A 19,726-nucleotide genomic window follows, 5' to 3' on the forward strand; every position below is an offset into this window, starting at 1 on the left:
CCCCAACCAAACACGGCATCTCCCTCTTCAGACACCCAAAATTTACACAGAGTGGTCAGACCTGGCCACATTCCAGGCTCACATTCCCTGCAAAGTAAAAATCCTTTGGTTATGTCAGAAAAATCCCAGAGGAACTATATACAACACCTAACTCAGTTGCATGTCAGGCAACTCCAAATCCAGTAAACACAACAAGTGCAAATTTCCCTTCCAAGGAAAAACAATTTATACAAAATGTATATGGCTGGAAATCCCCTCATTGCCTTTCCCATGTATTTCTATGCCACAGTTTTATTTACTCATTCTCAGTCTGTGGTTGCACCGTCTAACAGGTCACCTCTAAGTGTCAAAGCTGGTGCTAATATGGTGACAGCAGGAAGGGCATGGAGAGGTCAGGCTGATCTACACCTTGATACAAGGAAAGAAACAATTTTTCTCTGTGTCTCACCAGTTTCCTACCCTGGGTTCATCTCCAGGCCCCCATATGCCATTGCATCCTTCCAACTTCCACTCCAGTGGCTTTCAGCCCCTGTACACAATCCAGCTGTGAGTGCCACAGAACAGTGCACTGGGACAGGAGAACCATGGTCACAATTAAACCCACTCCTGTTTAGGTTTGGTATTGTTAAGTGTACAAAACATCCTGTTCTTACAGGGGGCAACTGGTGTGAAATACAGCTCAATAACAATACTGGCAAAGGAGATATTGTATGTAATATTGTATGTAATATTTCTTATAGGGGACAGGCCTGGGGCCCCTGTGCTCCTTTCCACTACCACTGGCAGGGCCAAGGAATTCAAAATGCCTTTTGTCAGGTGCAGCTGCTCTGTGTGTGCCTTTGACTTGAACTTCAGTGAAGGGACAAACAAACGGAGCAATCAAAAGGAGACTGTCCTCCACCCCAATTCCTCAAAGAACCCTTGCTCAAAGAACTACTTGTGCTCACACTAGAAATATCCTTAAACTCGTGTATGTAGCAGAAATGAAGATGGATCAAGCAGTGCCATGATTTCTGCATTAATATAATTATATTAATTTCAAATAGTGTTGTGTAAAGTAGCCCAAAGAGTAACTATTTTGAACTTAATTGGTTATGTTCTTAAAAACTTGAATTGCAAAAACTATAATCAGCATCTACTTTTCCGAGGATCTGAATTCAATGAGAGCAACGGTTCAATGGATGGATCAATGAAAAAGTACTGAGATAAGATGGATCAGTGAAAAAGTACTGAGATAAAATAACAGCATGGTGTAAGATGAGGAGTAAAGCTACGCTTAGTAGGACAGTACATCTTTGTGCTGAGGCCCACGGGACAGAAAGCTTAGCCAGAACTTTTCATAATGAAAAATGGTCACCATCACAAGGGAATTCTTCATTACTGTCAGGCATGTTCTTGGTTTTTCCAACACTATTTTCACAGTATGAGGGAAGATTACACATATGTGTCCTGAAGTAGGGCATGGAAGAGGGTGCATTAAAGACAATAAGAGCAAAACTTTTTTTTTCCTGATCTTTCAAAGATTTGGCAGGAGGAAAATATGGGTCCTTTGCAGGGATCCAAGTTCTGTTTGCTGCCTGAATCATTCTTTTCAGTTTCCCCCTATGCCTTAGTCAGAGCAAGAGGTGAGGCTTCCCAAAAGTTCTTCTGTCTGAGAACCGGCACCAATAGTCTCTCATTCCCTCCATCACAGAACACTCCTGGCAGTGACCAGCCTCTGCAAACTCTAGCTCCTGGTCACACTGTTTGGTTTCGGACTTCAGTTGGGAAGAAAGGCAAGGAACACAGCATAAAAAGGCAATCCTGGGATCAGCTAACATCCATGTCAGCAAGCTGCCACTGCCACATCCGAGCAGACAGACACTGACAGGCTGTCACGGCTCCTGGGACATGGATGAGGAGGGAGGACAAGCTCCTTGGGATAAGGGCCTCTCCTGGCACAGGGATTACCTCCCTGGGAAGGTGAGGCTCCGTGAGCTGTTGGCAGTATCAGGGCATGTAAATACTTGTAAATCCCTGGCTTTTCTGGATGTCTACAAATTGCATAATAACACAATGAGGAAAAGGGCCGTTTGTTCTAATACTAAAATATCCCATATATCTTACCTCTTCAGAGTTTACTGCTGGGGTTTGAACACAGCCATCAGCCCCGAGGCAGACCTAGCAGGTGCTGAAAAACACAAGGGGAGAGATTCATTGATCATAAGATCAGTGTTGGGGGAAAAAAAAGAAGAAAAAAAAAAAAAGAGAACAAGTAGAGGAAAGCTAAAGCACCAGGTAAGAAAATCCCATATCCTTTTTCCACCTTAAAATAAAGCAATTCTCCAAGGCTGATTTATTTTTTTTTTCTCTCTGAAAAACTGCATACTCTAAACCTTATCCATGGGGTATCTCACACTGCACACCTAATTAAAGGATTTGTCATCATCCAAATTTACTGTGATATGTCAATGTTCTGCTTGCTCCTTTTCTGTGGCACTGAAATCTCAATATGCAATTTCTGTATTTTCCCTCCACTATTCAAAACCAATTCCACGAAACCAAACCAAACTAAACCAAAGCCAAAAATCCACCTCTCGATCATGGCTGCAACTGCCAAAAAATCCACTGCAGTCCAGGACACCCAAGGGCATCCAAGCTGTGCCTGCAACTTTGGCTTTCACTTAAGAGTGATCCAAGGGGTTTAGGAGCTGGTGGAAACCACACCAATAAAAGCACAAAGTAACGTAACAGCTGCGTTTCCGACATTAGCGTTTATATAAATACAGCATCTTTCACACTAGGTCAGAAAACAGTGTGTATTTTTATAAAAATAAATCTGTTTTCTACAGCAAGCAAACCATTAGAGACTCTTCAGTTTGTGTGCTTCTCACCTCCTTAAAATTCCAGAAACAACGGAAGAGCACATGCGGATGTATACACACACACACACACACAGACACAGACACACACGCGCGCGCGCACGTCAATTAGAAGAAAAATGCCAAGAAATGATTAATGTGGTATATCTGATACACTGTGAAAGAATTAGTCACTTTAAAGAATAAAAAAATTACCATAAAGAAAGCTATTTTGAGTGCATCCTGTACCAAAACACTCAGCAGGGTTTGAGAGAAAAAGATAAGAGAAATTTTTATTATTCTAAAATAAGAATATAGTTACATGTTTACAATGGAGCTGAGATGCTTTGTTGCTTTTCATCTTTTTTCAGAGCTAGCTACAAAGAAGCTTCCAATAGGCTACATCACATACATGATTATGAAATACTTAAAATCCTAGAAAGAGACTTATTGAATTACTCTTTGATTACACTGAATGTTTTACAGTCAGATCACTACTCACCTGCATCCAGAACTTAATGCTAAAGGAAATAATTTGTGAATGAAAGAGCTATTTTATCACATGCAAAGTGCTTTATGCCTTGCAAATTGTTGGGAAAAAAAATAGATAAATCCTCCACCCCCCAACCCTGTTGTAACTCTAATATGATTGAAATCAGGTGCTAAAACCATACTATTTTTGTATCCAAGAGTCATAACTGAGATGCTTGTAATTATGAAGAACATGAGAAAGTTAGAAAAAAATATTTGATTCAGATAAAAGGCTGCAGCTAAGAACTTGGAAATTGCATTTCTCTGTATCTTTGTCTGTACCCAAGCCTTAGCAGTGCCTGGAGATGGTGGGATTCAGCCTATGGTTTCACTGGGTGGATGGTCCTCACCCAATCACTGTATTAAATATTTATTTGTCCATTTTGAAGCTAAGATTCAAATTAGATTTCAGAGCATGACTACATATGCAGTCAGGTTATCACTGCTCCTTTACTAGATGCTAAAGCCACGGAGCAGTATGTCTCTAATTGTGGAAAACATTCTTAACAAATCAATCATGGTTGCATTTTAAAATTATTTTACAAGTGGTAAAATATTTTGATTAATAAAATAGTCAAAACTATTTTAGTCAAAATATTTATTTAGTAAAACACACCAAACTGGTTTTTTAAAAAGTCAAAAAACCTTCCAACCAAATGATGTGTTCTTCTCAGACTAATTTCCAGCAATTTTATGCTGTTTGCACCACATTAGTAGTTGTGCAAGCTGAAAAAGAAGGTTCTTAAACAACTATTTTTTTGGTGCTTACTAGTATTCTAACTGTGGAGTCTTTTTCAATTATTCCAGACTATCTTCCCCCCAATATTTTATGTGATTTTAAAAATGTTTATTTTAGGAGCTGCTTTTCCCCCAAAAGGTTTAATATTTTGTAAACATTTCCACGTAAAACATGCTTTTGCTCTCTGCATGTGTCTTACCCAAGCTGGCATTTAAAATAACGTTCCCAACTGGATTTCCAAGGGTCAGATGCAACTTGGCAAGGCAGAGACAATGAGCTGATTATACCTTTGCGTTTGGTTTGGGGCGATTGTTTGCAGCCAGTGCAGCTGAAGAGTTAAAGCCATGTGCTGAATTTAAATCTATAAACATGAACGATGGTGCCAACTTGGCAGTGAATCCTGCATTCAAAGGGAACGGGGCTCCCTGGCTGCCCTGACAGAGGCAGCAGGAGGAGGGGGAGCTGCTGCCTCCCCAGGCTGCACATGCGATGCCCCCAAACAGCCCCTACTTTGCAGAAAGACTCTTTACAACAGAACAAGAAAGGTCACAGTTTGCATTTCAATGAGCATATTAAAAGGAGATCTGGCATTATTTTATTCCTTCATAAGAAAATTCTCAGATCTCATGCTACAGCTATAAAGATAAGTGGTTTTTGTAACTGAGTTAAAATCAGTCCAGCTCAAGCGGGGCTTACGGGTTGCAGGGTAATGGGCTACAGTGAGGCAGCCTGGAAATGAGATGTCAGCTCCCAGCAAAACTGCAATAGTATCCTGCACAATGCGTTCAGACACACCATTTAAAATTCAAAATGCAGCTTGGAAGGAATCGAATTACAGTGGATAAATCTATATTTCATTTCAAGAACTGCAATAGGCCATACCTTCTCTAAAACTAGAGGATGAAAAACAAAGCTAAGAAAATGCTTTCTTTGAGAAAGACAATCTTTTTTAGTATGTATTTTAAGCTTTGATTGCAAGCTCTCAAAAGATAAGGCTGTTGGTGATATACCAAAGTTTTCAGGAGATATCTTTATGAATGTACATTAAAGCTATATAAACAGCTTTCAGTTTTTTGAATCCTATAAGATGCCAACTCCTTGTCAATCTGTACACAAATGAAGGTCTCCACACCATCTCCACATCTAACTAAGCAACAGGAAACATTTCAGGATGTAACCCAAACATACCTAAATAGAAACAGGAAGAAAAAAGAGCACCCAAACCCAAACCAGAAGGGAGATTAAGCTAATGCAATGTTTTCTGTTAAAGGACAAATGTCATCTTTTATTCAGCTGGACTCTTTTTCACAGAAGAGAAAAAGCCGACAGCACCCCAGTGCAGTGGTGAGCAGTGCCCTCTCACTGCCTCCAGACGCACGGACATTTGATTTGCTGCTGATTAGTGTGGGCAAAAGAGGGGGGGAAAGCTGGCATCAAGTCACATCCTCCATCTTAGTCCCAGCTGGTACCAAGCTCCGAAGAAACAAAGCGACTTCAGACAGTGCGATCATATATTCATGACCAAGAAGAAATATAAAAACCAGCACGTTTGAATTCCTGACAACCATAGAAGAATAGTGCATTGGCATGTTGAATTTTTCCAGCCAGCCTTTGCTGACCTATAAACCTTTGTGACTGGAACAAATGCAAATAGAGCTGACTTGCCTCCCAAACTACTGAAGGGTATTCAAGCCGAGTTGTGTCTAACAGGCTAACAATAACCCACTGTCCCACCCATGCAAAACACACAGTCTGGGAAAAACAGCTTTAGAAAAGCACTTGACGGAGACATAAAGTGCAGACTGTGCCAGAAAAAAAAGCGCCATCTTTCTTTTTTTACACTTCACCTAAAATTCCACAATATAAAGTAATATGGAGTAAAATTATCTAACTATTAAAAGACGAGCACACAGTTTTAAAAATAAGATGGAAATTGGCAGCTGAAAAAATCAGGAACTGCACTGTCTGAAGTCCCATTGGCTTCAGCCACCAAATTTCATGCCCTAAAAGCAAAGTTACAGTAAATTACAAACCTAAAAAATGGTTGTATGCTTGTAGTGGGGAACAAAGCAACACGGATCCCCCTATGTATCTGAAGGAGATCTCTTTATTGTAAAAATTGGCCCCTTTTTATACCTTTAATTTTAACCTGACATAACTGAAACCAAACCGAGAACTCAACAGAAAGAAGACACCCATTGGCTGGCTCAGCTGCCATGCTGCGCGTCCCACATCCTCCCAGCCAATCAGCTTCCTGCTCAAACTCTGTCCCCGCATTCCTCCAGCCAGTCAGCCTCCTGCTCATACCCTGTCCACACGTTCCTCCTGCCGATCCCAATCTCACTTCCAACTGACTCTCTCCTCAACCAACTCCCAACGATCCAGCCTGCAGCTCTGCCTTTCCCATGGGACCTTGTCAAGAGCATAAGCCTTAACCACTCTAATCATTCTGACCCCATATCCTACACACATTAACCAATTGCATACTAGCACTGAACTACACAACACCTCAGGAAAAGTGTATCCAGAGTAAGAGGTCCACTTGACTACAAAAATTCCAGGATATATGTGATCACTATTCCTGTGTTTTACTCAGTGAAGGGAGATAACTGATGGCATTGACTACTCCAGCTTCAATGCAAGCCCACAAAAAACTTCAGTCGAGGCAGATCCAACTCTCCAAGACACAGTAATCCAACAAAATCTTTTCCAATCAGAAAAAGGAAGCAAGGCACCACTGCAAGGCATTTACTCAGTGAAACAAATAATTTCTTTTCATGAAGGAGCTAAAACAGGGAAGTGGGTGGTTCTTTTCCAAAGTATTTGCATGCCCTTTCTATCCCTGTATTTGATTGAGTACAGGTCTGTGACTGAATGGGACCAAGCAGTCTTCCCGTGGTCCACCTTCACCAGAGGCCAGTTAAAGCACCCTAAGTCCCTGTGCAGATAGAAAGGGCTGAACAAGAGCACAGGAATGCAGAGGGAATATGGCGCTACCTCAGTGCTCCTGCTGTGTTAGGCTGAGCCACTAGGGATGGAGTCTGGCCCTAGACTTCCGCCTGAGCACTTTCACCTTATCAGATAAATTTGTGTGTCTGATTTATCCTCCCTTAATTCAGGTATTCATCCATCAAATTCCCTGAAGCTGTGGATGTAAGCGATGAAGAAAAAGGAGCACCTCATAATGAGCACTCAGATCACCAGCTCACTGCTGGAAGCCTGGGCTGAGCAAACTACTGGTCTGGAACTGAGATTTAGTCCCCAGATCTACCTTCCTAAAGCAGAAAGGATCCAGGTCAGAGCATCAGCCCTGCGAGCAGATGCCATGAGTCTTTCTGCATTCAGCAAACTACTTGCGTGTCTAAAATTGATTGTGTGCAAATGCTTGGATTCTGAGCATGACAGATACATTTCTGAAACTTTTTCAACATCTGGCTTTTAAGAACAGAGTGTTAAGGAAAGCTGAGAAGATTTGTCTCAAGTTTCCATTTAAGCATGTATGACATACAACCATTTCATAAACATTCCCCCATTCTCTCATGAAAAAAAAAAAACAGAGACAACTGGCAGCCAGAATAGCTTAAAAGATACCACAAAAAGAGAAGCTCACATTTCCATCACCTGGAAGAAAAAGGTAAGGCAGAACCCTTGTAAGAGGCTACTGAACTTGCACAGAAAGAGGGAAGTCTCTTCTGGACCAAACGTCAATGTACATGCACACTGGGAGGTCTAAAGCAGAGCCTGGCTGCATGTGGAATCACTTCAGAATCACTGACTTACATGCAGGGACAGATGCAAAAGATGTCCAAAATAAGTAACATATCTGTGGGGAATTCCCAGCAATGAACTTAAAAACATGCCATTTTGGCATGTTCTTTATGAAAGGAGATCCGTACCCCCAACTATCTTGGATATCCAGGAGATTTGGGCTTGTAGCAGCCCACAGGGTGTTTAGGCTGGAATTCATCCCATGAGTAGCAGCTGCCTCTGTTAGAAACCAAGTGTGACTTGCCTTTTGAGCTGCTTGTGCAGCCAGAAGAACAAGAAACAACGGTAGGAGTTGTCTTCTGAGGTGACAGAAGGCATTCTCCACCTCTAGAGCTATTACAAGAAGATCATTGATGTCCTTGATGACCTCAAAAGACAGGAGGTAACATGCAGAGGCTGAAGCTTTCAATCCATAAGGTTTCATTATAAAACAAAAACACATCCCAAAAATAAATTAAATTCCACCACGTTGAAATTGAAAATGGTGAAACAAAAGCAGGTATTTCATTAAAAATCGCTGACATTTGTCTCTTCCTTGTGTTTCTGCATAATTGTATTTTGTTTTTATATACTTTTTCAGTGGCATTGGTATTGATCCTAATTTGTCCAGATTTGCAGCTTTTATAGGCATTACGCAGCTAAAGCCTGTAGAAAGACAAACAGGAGAATATGAAAGGCATGTTCTTCCTTTGGTTTTTTTCAATACATGTTTGCTAAAGGTGTTAGTGTTGCAGAGTGCAATATTCTGCCATGTGATGAAATCAGGGATGAAGAATGAAGCCAAGTTACCATTATTTTAGCTTAGAAACAACTAACAGTTCTGCAAAAACATAAAGATGCATAAAAAGTCTCTTTTACATTTAATATGATGCAGCAAATTTAATCTGTGGATTAAAAGGAGTTTATCTCTGAAGCATACCTTAAAATGCACGGCTTTTATAGAATTGCTACAACGTGAAGAACAACTATACTTTTTCTTTTTTTTAAATCTTTTCCTGCTACAGTTCCAAGGACTTGAAGGGTCACATGAGTTTCAAAAGAATTAACTTATCTAAACTTTCATCTTATCCTTGCTAACTTTTGAAATATGGAAGCAGGCAAAGCATAGTTGAAAGGTGAGCTCCCAGCTGTGGCACTGCTCCGGTACAGAGCTGCAGGATGTCTCACACATTTGTTAGAAGCCTTTCGGAAATGCACAGGCTCTGTTTACTCAAACCAATCAAATCTGACACAGAAAAGCCTGCCTCAGTCTCTCTTGGGTCAGGGCACTGCTCCATGCACCTCCTGGCTCTCAGTTCACATCACCTCCTCCATCTAGTCATTCACAGGACTGTTTGCTGTGGGGTGGAACACATTTTCCCAAAGGTCTGCTCCACTGGACAGCTCCATGACTGATTACAAGTAAACCTAATAAAGTAGTGGTAAACACCACAGTTCCCTTCATTGTATTTTTTATGTCCTTGTTCCTTTTTAAAAGCACTGAAAATTCTTACTCATGACAAAGCAATTTAGTCTTTCATGACTGGTGACAAAACCAACCTGTGGACCCACAGGGGACACTATGAACACCCAGCCAGAAGAGCTTGAATTTACAAGTCACGTCATGTGTCATGTCTTACATGAAGCTGAAGAGTGGAAAATAAAAGGCCTTCATAGCATTTTTTTTGAAACAGAAGAATTTCTCAGTGATCCCTCGTGCCCTTCTGTAAGAATAATACCTGAGTAGGTGTTTTGGTCAACTGAATTTTAAATTCAGACTAAATGGCCTTTTCAGTCCAAGGGTCTCTTGATTAAATTTCTTCTCATGAGATGGAGAGATCATCAACAGCAGAGATTAGATATACTACAAAAAGGTACTAATCAGAATGCTTTGAGTGCTATGAAAACAGCAAGCTAGGAAGGCCACAGATGAGACAAATGCAAACCCAGCACTAGTAGAAGGATACATACAGTGTAAGCTCAAGAATGAACTCAGAAAACCACCTTTTAGGGCCACTGTCCTGAAATTCTTGGCCAGTGGTTTTCTATTCTTAGCAGGCTGTTGCTTTTTTTGAATCCCAAAAGCAGCACAGATTTTCCAGCCATTGCTGCATGAAGATGGCCTAGGGCTTCCTTCTGCCACTCCCTATGAAACTGGGCCCGTAATCACAAAACCAGCACTGATTTCCTCAGCAGCACTGCATTTTAGAAATGCTGAAGGACAGACACTTGAAAAAGAACATTTCTGGGGAATTACATTTGTTGTTGGCAAGGCAAGCCAGAGTTGATTTGGGTTAATAAACCAAATGGTTATCAGAGGAACAAATCAAAACCACATACCTTTGGACACCCCTTTCACTAACTCACAGCTACAACACTACCACCATGTCTTGGTTATGCACAATAGAACAGCCCTAAGACCTTAACTCAGTGCCTGCCCTTGACTCAAATCAAGCACACGAGAGAACTGTCCCAAAGACCCAAACGGGGGATGCCTCTGTTCCCATTTTCGTGCTGACACTAACTCCAGCCTGGAATGGACTCTCAACCATTTGAGAGCTACCAACCCACAAAGTGCCTGCCAAGTGGGAGAGCTTCTCCAGCTTTGCTGACACATGAGGAGTACATGTGCAGCCTAACATCCTCTGGGACTTCCAGCTCATACGTCTTTATGCTCCTTTTAGAATTTTCTGTGCTGTGGATTTGGAAGTCTCCCTTCTTTACAAAGAAAATTATCTCTGATAGACAGTTTAAGCATGTCTGATTAGTAAATGTGAGGAATCATCCCTGCTCCTGTGTTCCTGTGAGCTGGCAAATTTTCTCATTCACTCACTGTTCAGCTTTAGTTTAACTCATCCCTATTTGAACAGAGGAGCACTATCCCACTGTTTGGGGGTTAAGGTTTTTCCTTTAGTTTCTTTCTCTCAAGGAATTTTGTCCCATCTGCTGCTCAGAAACAATAACGACCAGTACTTAAGAGAGACACAAAAAGAAGCCAAAGTGGGATAAGGGTGCAGCTGGCTTCTCTCTTACCTCGGGGTTTTCTCTTGAGAAGGGCAGAGTTACTGTGAGATTTTGGCCAGGGGGTGAGGGGCGGGGCTGGACTGGGCTGGGCTGGGCTGGGCTCCTCTCCTCCTCTCACTCTCTGGCTCTCTGCATCGGGGGAGAAAGGTTGAACTGTTGGTTACTGCGGGGAGAACTCATTGCACCGCCAGAGCCCAACCCTGTATTGCCTCTTCCTTTCAGTGGAGAATTCACTGCATGGCCAGAGCCCAACCCTGTATTGCCTCTTCCTTTCTGTGGAGAATTCACTGCATGGCCAGAGCCCAACCCTGTATTGTCTCTTCCTTTCTGTGGGTGAGCTTTTGCTCGTAAGAGCAGCCATTGGACCGGGATCTTGTTAACACCTTACCTTACTAGAAAGGGCCCTCACCATCTACACCATTGGACCGGGACCTTGTTAACACCTTACCTCACTAGAAAGGACCCTCACCATCTACACCATTGGACCGGGACCTTGTTAACACCTTACCTCACTAGAAAGGGCCCTCACCATCTACTTGGGTGCCTCAGGGGAAAACCCAGGACCCCGAGCCCCTTTGAGGGGGCCGTATTTGAGAGCCCAGCTGCCGCTGCCCAGCCCCGCCGCTTCTCCGGGTTTTTCACTACACTGTGACCCCACAGCCCCTGCCTGCCAGGACACCTGCAGCTCCTGCCACAGCTGTGGAGTTCCTCATACATTTTGTTTGCTGCTCCAGGGCCTGCTCGATCCTGCCATTCCAGCCACCGCTCCGAGGTTCCTGCTGTGGTGGCAGCAATGGGACCGGCTGCCCCTGCGCATTTGCAAAGGAAGCCCCGTTTCCACCCCGCCTGCGCTCTCGCCACAGCGCCCCCTGCAGCCGCGGGGGAATCATTGCAGCCACCCTGTATTGTGTTGCGGGGCGTCCAGATGAAGGCAGGAATGATGAATCTGACTCCATGTTCTCAGAAGGCTAATTTATTATTTTATGATACTATAATATATTCAAGAATACTAAACTAAACTATACTAAAGAAAACAGAAAGGATACTTACAGAATGCTAAAAAGATAATAATGAAAACTCATGACTATTTCCAGAGTCCCAACATAGCTTGGCATTGCTTGGCCAATGAGTGAAAACACTCACACCAGAAACCAATGAAACAATCACCTGTGTTAAACAATGTCCAAACATATTCCACATGTGAGCACAACACAGAAGAAGCAAACAAGATAAGAATTTGTTTTCCTTTTTCTCTGAGGCTTCTCAGCTTCCCAGGAGAAAAATCCTGGCCCAAGATATTTTTCAGAGAATGTGAATGCCTCAACCCTGCCCAGCCGGGAGCCAGCAGCGCCCCTGCTGGCTGTGCCCAGAACTGCACCGCAGGGGAAAGTGCGGCAGCCGGGAGAGCTGGGACTGCGTTTGTGTTCTGCTCGTTTGCCTTGCTACACACACACACTAGTAAAGAACTGACACTCCATTTCCCAAATCTTTACCTGAAAGCACTTACTTTCAAAGTTATAAATATTTGGAGGGAAGGAAGTAATATTTTACCATTCTAAGAGAGGTTCCTGTCTTCCTTGGCAAACACCTGTCTTTGAAACCAAGACACCCACATTGGGACAAAAAGAGTAAATCTTGTCCTCAACACAATATTTTGTTCTGAAATAAAATGTTCAAATTATAAATAATTAGAGATTTGAATTCTGCATCTAATTCTATGCAGACAGGCTTGTTTAGATGAGGTGTAAAGAACAAGTAAAATAGATAAACAAGGATTGTAGATGGAATGGTGGCCAGATGGTAGAGTGGCCAGCTGTCATATAAACCTCTTGTATAAAAGGGACAACCCATATTGACACTGCATTTCTCAGAATATTATAAGCAAGAACCTGACAGAAGTATAAATGACTAGTAAATTTTAAAAGGGACAGTGAGAGAAGGTATTCTTTCAGGAGGAGCACCATGGAAGGGTTTTGCCACAGGATTTGGGGTGTGAAGGCATTTTGGAGCAAGAGGTATTGGTGAAGTTCCGTCAGATTGAGTCACACATGGTTGAAGATATAAAAGCATGGATCTCTGTATAAAAAATAGATGTTTATCAAGTGCAGCCAACTTAAAAGCATTAATTCCCATTAATTTAAACAGCAAAACTTAGGGGGAAAAATAAATGTTTACACTTCTGATCAGATCATCAAAATTTATACCTTTGATAGTTCTAACATGCTGTAGTAAAAATCTTGGGTTTGACTTCTTTTTGTTTTGCATTTGATGCAACCTCTGCAGTTTTCAATGGACACTGCTGTGTCACAGACAGTGTTTTCTTTGAAGAAAAGTTAAATTGGTTAATTTTTTAGTTTAGTTTAGTGCACTAGTTTCCAGGAAAGTATTTTCTTGGTTACATTTGGTAATATTTTTCCAAGAACATATTTATTTTTGATAGTATTAAACACAGTGTTTCCCTTGGGCCATTTGTCCTCATTTTGTAAGGCAAAGGGGACAATATAATTCTTTGGAAAAATGATTTGCTGCATCTCCTCAGGACAACAGTACATCTCATTCTTATCTCAGCCCAACAGCAAGGGCAACAGCACAGAAATCCTGCACCACTTCCATCAGATCACAGATGATCACAAGCATCTTCCTCCAGACTGCTCTTTCTTCTGTGCCAACTATAACATAAACACCCTTCTTTAGTCAGCCCAAAGGTTAATTTTGGGAAGATGCTGCCACGCAGATTGTGAGTGGTGGAGCCAGGATTCTCACAAGCCCCAGACCCATTACAGTAAGGTACCAAACTATGATTACCTATTCCTACTTCACTGGTGCCACCAGTTCCTACTTGAATCACAAGACAGTGGGAGAGCAGATACTAAAATGGTTTATATTGAGAAAGCTAATGGATCTTGAGGAATAGCGTGTTGTCCTATTACAGAGGTATTGGTTCAAGTTTTGCTGCTGGCTTCAATGAAAGTAGGATCCAGCCTCTTAATTTCTGGTCTCTGCTGTAAATCATGAATTATATATCAGAGCTTTAGGAACTTGAAATAGATGTTGAGATTTGCACAATTATTATGAGACTCACTTGCGTGTGACAAGGGAGACAAGTCTTTTTGATTATTCAGTCAATTAAAGGTGTTTCTTCTGTTCTGATGCTTTCTCCAATATTCCCAAAAGTAAGTTCATGACTGAGGTAAAAGACTCTTGTTTTTAGAAACATGGTCAAAGCCTGTGTAAGCAGCAGCACTGTCACAGCACAAAGTGGGAAGCATACAAGGTTATATGCTGAGTTGTACAAAAGGGTTGCCTGGCCAAACCATTTGGAATGGATCATTAGGAAGTCTCCAAATGCTGCACTGAACAGCCAAGCAACACAATCCCCCTGATTGTTCTGCAAGGGGCAGTGTGAGCCTGCCTGAGAGGCGGGGGCAGTTCCCACGCCTGCCCTGGGCTGTGCTAAATCACCTCCCTCGTTCCACGTCCCCGGGCTCAGGCTCTGTCCCCGTGTGCTCAGGACACCCCAGTAGTAGGGGGGATGCATTTTTTATGCCTCATTGCCCTGGCAAAGGTGGCTATTAATAACATTTTCTGTAAATCAGCCTCACTTTTAAGAGAACCATTTTCACTTCCAGGCTGTTCACTCTCAGCTGACAATATAGAATAAATTTAAATTATTTTTTCTGAGATTGTGGCAGATCACACTAGAAACAACTGAAATCAGGAGCAAAGTAAAAGAATTCACATACTGACCCAAACTAAATTCCCAAATAAATACATGAGTTATGTCCCTCCTTATTCCAAGAATCAATTTATTTAGTTACTGCCAATGCTGGGAAGAGCACAAAAAATACAGACGTACTTCACATAACCTTGTTGAATGTTTCATATTCAGACTTCCAGACATACTTCATGCTTTTATTTAGTCCCAATATATATGAATCTACCTACATAGCTGGTTTTTTTGAGGAAACTAAAATATTAGTTATGCCCTTGCTGTAGACAATCTTCTGGATGGTTTCAACTGCTGAATTCTTCTATGTGCCTTTTAACTTAACATTTCTGTACACTTCACTAAGACCATTTAAAAAAGACATTAGCTAAACTGAGAACCAGAGGGATGATCAGACATTAAATACATTCACTACTCCAGTACCCTCAAAAACTACAGGAATCTCAAAAATCATTCTTCTTTGACATGAACGCGTTTCCTTCAACAACTTTCTGCTGGGGAAAGTTTATTCATCCTTTCCTTGCTTATTTTTTGTGTAACACAATAGCAACAGAGTCTTGCCTTCTCTCTGCAGCCAGATTATCTTAACTCACTTCTCCATTCTGCTTTTTACGGGGTGATTTCATTTATGCTACATTTATGTTCTCTTGTGGTTTCATTTCTAGCACAAATACATAAACCACATGGATGCACGAGTCAATTCATAGTCATGCTTCAGGAACATTGTAACAGGCTTTGAAGGAGACTTTGAGTTTCTGTATCTGAACTGTTTGCATCTGGATATTGAATTCCGGGTGTGCTGGCAATCTCACTTATGCAGACCAGGTATCAGGCACCCAGATAACAACAACTAAATAGTGAAAAAACACAGAAAAAAAATCCTGCTCATTCTGAAGGAGTGTTTGGAATAAACCACCACATTCTATCCTTCCTTCATTTGTAGCAGGTCCTTGTGTTAGAATGCTCATGGTATATATCTGAGGGAAAGAAAGATGAGTAACTTTACCTCATATGAGAAAATGACAATATGTGTGTCACAGGACAAATACAATGTCATTGTATTGTATTCATGAATTACAGTTCAATCTGAAGGCATTGTGATAGCCCTTTATTATATACACAGACACGCATATAAATAAAATATGCTACTTTGGAGCTTTGTTCTTTGGTCCAAATTTCAAGATGAAAATAAACAACACAAAGTAGGTAAATGTCTAATATCCTTCTACATCATAATTTCTTACAGCAAAATGCAGCATTAATTTATGCTAGAAATATTTCTATCTGCCCTTTTTTGAAATGTGGAATGCACTTTATTATCTCAATGCCCTTTTTGTCAGGCCACACTCCCTTGGGTAGGAGGGGCTGTTTCCCAACACAAGAACAGACAACTCAAGAATTTGGAGCTCTACACTCTTAAGTGGAATGGACATTGCCAAGCCCTTTAGGGTCACATTTTTTGAAGGAGATCATCCTTCTTAGTCAGGGCCTGCTTTGCAAAGCACCCAGCTCCCACAGACACAGAGTGGCCAAAGTCCTAAAACACTGAGCTTCTGGGTGTTATCTGTTTTGCAACTCACTCTCCAGCTCCAGTTTTGAATACTAGGTACTGAGCTCTTGGGTGTTTTTGGCCTTAGCATACAAACACCATAAAATTTCAGAAAACTGTAATGTAGGTGAGGGCAAATCATGTGGGACTAAACACTCTGGTGGAAAAAAACTGCAGAAATGAGCTCTTGGTGAGCTGGAGTGTCAAGAGCCCAGCTGTTACCATCAGATGAGCAGGCATCCTGATTTATTTACAGAGCATGACACATCACAATGAAAGACACAGACCAATGTGCTACACAAACCGTGTTTGTAGTGGCAGAAATCATTTACCAGTTTTGTGAAATCCTCCAAGGACAACTTCTGCAATGCCTGATGCAGAGGGGAATAAAGAGTTAACTAAAACAGCAGCTGCCTTAGCCATGTATTTCTTTGCATTTATTACTCTCATACTATGGAATTGCAGTACTTTTTTCAGAAGTCAGAAAGCAGGAGGACCTGTAAAGGACCTGTATTAATCTGTGGCTCCTGTTACAGCCACAACAAACACTGGCACTATACTTAAGGGCATTAAGGGATTTACCAGACTGTCCTTGGAACTTAATGAAATTTGGTTTGATTTGGAGAAGAAATCTCACAACTCGAACACTTGTAACATTTAAAATGCTTTGTAAAAGACACCATCAAATGCCATTCAGTGCTTGCATGGAATTTCTGTTCAGGTCAATAAGAAAGCATAAGGAAATGTAGGCAAATATTCATGGGGGTCTTGGAAAACAAAGATGTAGTCTTATAAGAAAAGACAAGTTTTTAATATTTATTCCTCTGAAATTGCCTCTCGTAAAATAATTCAGACACAAACCAAAAGGTATATGAATTAATTTAGCACAGTATATGCAGACTAATATTTACATCCCAATATTTGTATTCCGATACTGGCGTTGAGCAGCCACTTCTTTTATATCCTTCCCTAAGTGTCCCTTTGCCTCACTTACACTTTTTGGGTTTTTTCCCCCAATTTTAAAATGCAGACATCAGAGTAAAGGGGAAAACATTGTTTCACATTTTCATTAATGAAACATTAGTTTGATGAAAATTTGCTAAATGAAATGACAAGATTGTTACTTCTCCAAGGGCAGTTCCCTTCCTACAGATCTTCTTCCTACAGATCATCTTCCTGCCGTCCTTGTGCAATATTACCAGAATTCCAAGGACCAAGGACTTCAGGTTATTTTACTGTCTGAACTTTGGGATAGCTTCCTGTGCATTTAAAGGTTCCACAGGCCAAAATCCCCTGCTGTACAGCACAAGAAAAGCTGCTACAAGACAGACACAAGAGAAGCTTTCTCATTCCTGCTGCTTTAGTATAAAATTCCACATATAACTGACTTCTTAGTTAAGACAGTTAGGAAAACAATCATTCTCTGCAGTGCATTGTCATCCATTTATCAGTTGTTCATTTTTACCCCTTTACTTTCAATTAAGTGGCTAAAAACATTGCCTTTTTGAAAAATGTTATGCATATTTATAATCCCATCTATAAATCTTTTTCATTGCTCTTTGTGCTTAAGAATGGAAGGGCGGTAATTTGTACACCAAGGTCTATCTACATACTAAATATCTGCAGAAGTCACCCAGAAGGGAGATGCAAAGGTAGAAAAGCTTTATCTCTACTCTGCTAACCATGAGACCTCGAAACTGTGAAGCCCAGAGCAATACACATCCTCAGAACTGAATGCCAATAAAACAGCAACATCACAGCTGACATTGTATCCTCTGTATATACATTGAAAATACCATGAGCTTTGATATTTTTCCTCTTTTACACTAAGTCCTTCTCTGAAACCTCAGAAGTGAAAGGAAAACTGAAAAAATACATTAAAACATTGCTATCTATAACTCTAATTTTGCTTCTTTTAATGTGCAAAACTCATGATTTTAATACTGTTCTCTGAACTGTAACTGGTAACAAAGCCATGTGCCCCAAAACCTGGTACTTTCTCCTCTCCAGCAGGAGACTTGTTTCATGCAGAACTTACAACATGCTACTGTGCTGCTGACTGTTGTGGACTCCTGGGCATTGGGGGAGAAATTCCACAATTTCTCCTTGGGGGAGAAATTCCATATATGCAAAGGGGGAACAAAATGCAACAGGTCGCTGGCAGAGACAAAGATGTGTGTGTGTGTGTGTGTGTGTTTTGTTAAGAGTAGCTTTAAGGCACAAGAAGAGATTATGAGAGTTCTTTCAGGGATTGTGTATGGATGAACCAGCTACACAGGTTCATGGCCAATTATGGTTTATTTATAGATATTGGTGTGGACACATCAGAATGAACTGGCATTGCAGAACTACTGAAAAAATGGATGATCCTGTCACTATGGCTCAAGAAATACATGTGCCCTCCTCCTGCCAGTGAAATCCTGCCTTGGGGACAAAGCCTGATAATATTCAGTGAGTGTTATCCTCCAAGGGGCCTTAGCCAGACATCACCATATTATATTTCTTAACTCCTACCATATTCATGCCCACACCATCTACTTCCACACAGAACCGAGTGAGCCAATCAGCCAAACCTGATGAGTTTCTTCTCCCATACATGTAAGAGGAAGAGTCAGGCAAAATCATGACCACTGGGGAATACCATGGGAATTTGCCATCAGCACCTCTATCAATCACAAAACTCGGACAAGTACTGGAGGGGAAAAAAGATGGAAAAGTTTTAAAGCTGTGATCATCCTTTTTTCTGTTTATGCAGTACCTAGGACAACAAAATAATACCTCCTTATCAGTATGTCAAGTAGAGAAATAGCTCTAAAATCCCTTCTGGACTAAGATGGAAAGTTCTGGTTCTGCACATTAAGCTGTACTATTGCGTGAATAGCAAAACCAGAAGACACAGAACAAGAAGAATGGTTTTGCTTCTGATTTTTATTTAGAAATGTTTAAATTAGAACAACGTAAGGGAAATGGAAGTGATAGTTTTAAGAATAATTTTTAATTATAACTTCCTAAATATCCATGAAGTATATTATTCTGACACATTGTTTTCAAAGGCAATCTAACAAGTGGTGCCACAGGTGATATAATTAAATTAATTATCAGCACCATCAGGGATGGTAGTTTTCTGTTAGATGGGCAGATCCTACTGTGCCAATACTCACTGTAAGTGGGTCTCTGAAAACACATCTCTGGCTCTGGACACTCTGTGAGGCTGATCAAAATCTTGTATTATTTTGATTTTTCAACAGTTACACCCCTTGACTTCACTGTGAGATTGGAAATGTTTATATACTAAAACACAGAGTGAGAAAAAAAGCTGCCCTAATATACTGATTCCTGTCCATGAAGCAGTGTGGCTATCACAACAGCCTGTCCCTAGTACTTAGGCTCTCAGAACACTGGGAAACAGCCTTAAGAGGGCCTGAAAAGTCTGAAGACACATCTGGGATATTGTCCCAGTCAGAAAATGCAGTCCTTTGACATTGAAATGCAAGAAAACAGCTATGTTCTACTCAAAATAGTGGGAGAGAGAGAAAGAGTTGACAAAATACTCAAACTGAGTAAAATAA

The sequence above is a fragment of the Fringilla coelebs genome, assembly GCF_963513975.1.
Source record: "Fringilla coelebs genome assembly, chromosome: 5".
In the NCBI taxonomy this organism is placed as follows: domain Eukaryota; kingdom Metazoa; phylum Chordata; class Aves; order Passeriformes; family Fringillidae; genus Fringilla; species Fringilla coelebs.